We start from the raw sequence: 6,691 nt of genomic DNA on the forward strand, positions 1-6,691 counted from the left end.
ATACGCGCGTGTATTTATGTATATGTATGTGTCGTTATATATATATTATATGGGAGACAGTGGATTTTGGTATTTCGGGTATTTGGGTATTTCGCATTCGATAACATTTTATTTTCGACCTATTCATCAGCAGGATGGTCCAACAATACGCTTCAATAGTCCATATTATTATATAGCTATAATTTCTATAAATAATAATATACAGAGTGAATTTTGGTGTTTATACAGAGTGTAAAAAAAATATCCGATAAATGAAATTACCTAACTAAATAAAAAAATATCTACATTTAAAATGTTTTTTTCTCATATCATTTATATACGATTGTTATATTGTATTTTACGAAAGTAAAAATGTCACACATCTAATGAAAAGTTTTAATAAATCGTTAATGAATAATAATCCAGTTTTTGAATGTATATCAAAAGAACAAAATCTCAAAAGTCATAGTGGTAAAATTTACCGAGTATTAAAGTAAATGCAAAATAATATATAGGTACATGTTAACTTGATATGAACGTAAGTCATTTGCGCCAAAATTTGCAGGTAAGGAAAAAAATTGCGGGACTTATAAATGTCGCACATCAACAACGCCAGCGATACCGAGCGCCAAAATATAAAAATTAAACATATTTATTTTGCATCACATCTAAATATTCACTTTGGTAATTTGCACCACGACAGAAAACGAAATGGAGTATGTAATCTGCGCCACACTTCCAACTTTACTTGTTGGAATTTACCATCAGATAAATTTACTGATACATCGCATCGGAAAAACGATAATACGCATTTGTACCAGTGCGAGCCAAGTAATATAATATCGTTATTGTGCCCAACTGATAATAAGTAGATGCGATATCGATTACCTACGTATAATTGGTTATCTTTTTTTCATAATTATTTTAGTATTACAACCGATTTTTATAAATTTTTTATTATCCGATATTGTACTTTGCTGTATACCTAATACACGTACCTAAACTGGTATACTTTTGTTTACAATTATTTAATCTGTAAAAAAATTGCTTAGTTGTTTGAAGGTGGTGCAAATTACAATAATTGCTGAAAGCATATAATATGGCACAGACTATACATAATACCCTTGTACTTATTTGGTTTTACGTGGCGCAAATTAGGTACATAAATAATATATTTTTTGGCGCAAATTACATACGTCTGAAATATCGAAATGCATGTACGAATGTACATATTAACTCGTCAAATGTGGCCTTTTCTGCGAGCATAAACATATTGTCTTTATAACACACGACTGCAGCCAAAATAACTTTGGGACAGGGGACGATACCTATATACGGTGCACAATAAACAATTGTTTAGGTCAAGTGCAGTGTAGACGCGCATTGACATTTTATAGAATTTTTTGTTAGCGGGACACCAAAATTCGGTGTATTATACAGAGACACGCATTATTATTATTATTTCATTGTTTGAAGCGCACAATACGCTAATCGTGAGACGTGCAGTTTTTCGGAGCCGTCAAACTGGCGTCGGACCTTTTTCTTATTTTGTATTTATTTAGATACGAGTCCGCTGTCTGTACAACAATAAATTATTGGAACAGGCGCCTATAGGTGCATTTTAGTCACGGACGGAGAACACACACCCACATACACGTTCACGGGGACGAGGGATAACAATAATAATAATAATAATAATAATAGAATGTATCTTTTACATGCACACCCTTAATCGGCGTTTGTGTGTGGCAAAGACGATGCTCAAAATAATATTTTACAATAATAATAATATTCTACATAATAGATGTTATTTCTCCGAATTTTGGACAAGGAAAGCAACTATCACTCTCTCACTCAATCTCTCTCTCTCTATCCCATGTGTCACAGTTCAGGGGATCTTAATGTATTATTATTTTCTCGGAACGCCCAACATTCCCTCGGTTTTGTACCAAATATATAGGTATATTGTTAACCAGTGGGTACACGTGTGCCATAAATTCCGAGAAATTTCACATCTCTAATGGCACTAAGGCACACCCCGACACCCGTAGCCTAAAACTGCACTATACCAAATGGTTCTAGATTATTGAAAACTCGTATGCAAATATATCGACTCCCTAAATTTCAGACACAAATAACACGTAAAAAGAGATCGTATGGAGTTTATAAAAACGACGACTCTCGATTTTTTTTTTTTAATTCGTCAGGTCAAAACGTCAGAAGCTCCACCAAGACTGTTCAAGGTACCAATAACTGAAAGACCTGACAAATCATAAAACTTTTGCTCAAATCTGCAATAGGTGTTCAAACATTTTAGATTCTGAACGAAACGACGGATTACGACGATGATGTGTGTGTGTTTAGTTTTATAATTTTATGGGTCTGTTATTGTCTTTAGGGGGGGGGGGGGGGCAGTAAAAAATGATTCGATATTCGACTTTTGGCAGGAGAGTGAAATTATAGCTGATACTTTGGGAGATAAAATGCATACAATTTTCAGTTGTTTTCAAAATCGTCGAGAAAAATGAAAAATGATGTTTTTTAATTAATGTTTGAAGTAGCAACTTAATTTAGCAGTTGGCCACTATTGTGCAGATTGTATAATTATAACTGGAAAAATATATAATTATACATGACAAATTTCAAATTCATGGTAAAAAAAATCAGAGCCATGAGAAATCCGATGTAGATAAGCTCTATGCCTAAAATATCTGGGGTAAGAAAGTCTGGTATGTATAATAATATATTAATAAATGATATACAGGATGTAACAGATAGAACTGACTTTTAGAATAACTTTTGTTCTAATTAATATTTTTTAAATTTTTTTTTGTTTATTATTAAGAGACCCTTGCGCTACACGTACAATATAAAAAAAAATTTCATTTTTTTAATAGTACAAATAAAAAAATTTAAATTTGATTAAATTTTTGTTGGAAAAATTCAAAATAGCCAATTTGTAAATTTAATTAAAAGAAATATTTTGATGGTAAAAATATTTATCTAAAACAATTAGTTTATTTTTTAGAATTTTTCAAAATATCAATATTTTTTTGCATAAATTACTTTGGAGCATTATAACTTCTTTCAAATATTATTTCTGAAATCAGTATATTTCTTAAATTATAATTATTAATCATATAATTTTCACAATTTTTGTTGTACGTTTAATTAGCATAATTTTTTTTTTTTTAGTCAGTTCTATCTGATACACCCTGTATATAAAAAAAACTCGATACTTATAATATTAATAATATCAATAATATTGTTACTAATCCTTTTCTCGACCTATCAGTTTAACTAATTATCGTCAAAAAAATAATGTATTAAAAGACAAATTATGTTTAATTGTAATTGTTGAACTACATCATAGTATAATAATAGTCAACTAATAAAAAAGCTAATAAAAAATGAATAAAAATGTCTGTAAATACCTATAATATATATATATATATGCAGATGTATAACAATATTTAAAATAATATAATATGTAAAACAAAAAACCAGATAATTTAGATATAAAAAGCAGTAGTATTTGATTATTACATAATATCACCAAAAGTCACAAGCACTGTTTAAGGTCCAAAAAACTTGTGATATTGTCATATTAATAATATATATGCCTACAAAATTATTATTTATATATTTCGTCAAGTAAATTATTTATATTACCTAATGGCTAATATTAATTGGAAGTTTGATTGTGGATCACATATTTTCAAAATTGAATCCAGACAATTTTTCTGGGGGGGGGGGGCTCACTTTTTTTCATTGGTGAATGGTGATACGTAATTTTAGTATTATGCATTGTATCTATTAATAGGCAGTTATTCTTATTAAAATTTATAATTTAGACATTTCAAATTTATATAAAACTACAGAACAAATTTTTTTTTTTAATTTTTAAATCAATCTAAGGTTGTCACACATTATAAATCGTATTACCTATTATTATTATTTATTGCAATTTAGAAATTATAAATATTTAAAAAGTTATAAAACAAATTATAAATTTTTAAATCAATCTAAGGTCGTCACATATTATAAATTATATTATTATAATTTATTACAATTCAGAAATTATAAATATTGAAATAATTAAAAAATAAATTAGAAACCTATTAATTATTTATATTCAAATTAGTATTGTGCATTTAATAAATAAGTACATTTTGTTGAAAGTCAGAAAGTTGTATTTGTCAGGGGGGGGGGGGCGAAAGAAATTTATGAAGTATACCTGGATTCAGCACTGCATATTTTTCATTATGTACCGGACTTTATGTGTTTTGGACGATTTTTAACTACCTACTTATTGAACATAGACTTTTTTACTCGGACATTTTGGTAGTATACCCAAATTTCTATACACGTTTGAATACGTTAATCGCCATAAAGTAATTTATAATTCAAATAAATTCATATAATAATATCAGTAATTCAGTAAATAATAATATTAATATGAATTTTACTATTTATATTGTGGTAAGTAAAAAAAAAAATAGCTAATTTATACCAACACATCTTGTTCCATATATAACCTATACCTAACGGTTTTGAAAACATAATTTTGTGTTTCGTAGGTATTTTGGAATTTTTGAATTTTTAAGTCATATTTTAGAATTGTGTATACTTTTTTACAAAATAATATTTAGGATTTCGTAAATTTATAAAATAAACCAAACATTTTTGTTTCAAATTCATGAATACCAAACTCGTTTTAGATTCTGAGCGGAGTTATGAATGTATTGATTTTACAATGAAGTGTGTTTTTTATGTGTGTGTGTGTGTGTGTGTGTGTGTGTGTGTGTGTGTGTGTACACGATAAGTTGTCGAAATAATTTTTCGATTTTTAATTTCTGTAGTTTGGGGAGGTCAAACTTTAAAATTCCCAGTAGTTTTCAAAAGCATCGAGAAAAAAAATACGAGAAAGACTTTAAAATAAAAACTTTACATATTTTGGTGTAACTCTAAAACAAATTACCGTAGATACAAGACATTTTCAATGATATTTATATTACAATTTTCTCTACTTGATTAGATTTTCAAAATATTCAAATACTTTTAAGCTATAAATAGATATCTGTAATATTCGAGTTTTTTAGTTTTTTTTTCTATAAATATCAACAAAATTGTATTCGTTTGGTAAAATCGCTTCAAAATGTAATACAAGGCTCCTAATATATTAATGCAATGATACTTAAAAATAGTCATAATATTTTTTTTAATAACCACGAAAATTTCAAATTATTTTGAGTTAAAATTGATTAAAATTCATAAAAATGTAGCTTTTTAAATCTAAGAAATTATTCAAGTTTGTCTACTTTTATCAAATAAAAATTGTCTATTGTAAAGTAAAATTAAATTTATATGAGTATTAATTTTTACAACATATTCACTCATATTTCAGGATATTCATTCGATTTCTCTTGTACCGATATTCATATTTTGTTATTTTTCAAAAACGAAACTGTAGAAACTTGAAATTTACACCATATATTTATTTTATAATATTTTCAAAATATTTCAACTTTATTTAAGTTATTTAAAGACATTTGAAATTTTCTGTTTTTTTAGTATTTTATTCTATAAATGTCAATAAAATTTTATATTGTTGGATCAAAAATTTTTAAAATTTAATTCAAGGTTCCCCATAAGTTTATGTAATAGCAGTTGGAAAATATCAAAAAAAAAATATAAGTACTTTTTTTATAACCATATAAAGTTCAAATTTAGAACAAGGTTCCCCATAATTTGATATTAGAGCAGTTAGAAAATATTTAAAATTATCAAGATTAATAAAAATGTAGGGCCATTATTAGTGTGAGTTTAGTTCAGTATAGGTAATGTTGGTATCTAGATGTATGTGGTGAGCTATTTCACTCACGCATGTGCAAAAGTCAGATTAGACACTCGAAAATAATATTGATGTACATTAGCAACTATCGATGATGAGAAAATATAAGTTTTGCGAAAAAAATATATGTAGGCCATGGGTCTACTATAGGTAGGTACATAAAATTACAAGTGTTATAATGACACAGTTAATTATGATAAAAAGCTGGAATTTAAAAATATTGTCGACAGAATCTGAGAATAGTAGAAAAATAGTACCTATCTAGGAAGTTAAATTATAAAATATATTTTTTAGTTAAAACTTTATGTGGTAGTGAAAGGTTTTATTGTTGTCAGATTATAATTTTGAAAAATAATTGAAATTCAAGATCCTTATATCACAATATGCTTTGTAGAATGAATTTATTTTCAAGATTTTGGATATTATATAGTTGAAGATAGTATGCTTTAACCTACGGTTCTAAAATAAACATGCACATTAATGGGCAGACAAAAAAAAAAAAAAAAAAATGAAAAAGCTTTTCCTTCAAAATATTAAAAAGGACCGCAAACGAATTAAATTATTTTTCAAAACTAGAATTGTACGGCTAGAAATGTGTTTGTTTTTATTCGGTTATAAATTATAATTATTGGTGTGAATAAAATCCCCTTGATACGTTTTAATAATAATTATGTAGCCCAATAACCGATTTTGAATATTAATTTAGTACCAATAATGTAAAAGAAATATTGTATACTTATACTTATGTGACTTTGCGAATTCTTATAATAAATATTCACCCATCGTATTTTATAAAAAAATAAATAATATATAGGTAGCTCTTACAATATCGATAAAGATTAAACAAATTTTTTCAAT

This window comes from Diuraphis noxia, unplaced genomic scaffold, assembly GCF_037042655.1.
Source record: "Diuraphis noxia isolate RWA-SAM2 unplaced genomic scaffold, SU_Dnox_SAM2 contig0001, whole genome shotgun sequence".
NCBI classification, from domain to species: Eukaryota; Metazoa; Arthropoda; class Insecta; order Hemiptera; family Aphididae; genus Diuraphis; species Diuraphis noxia.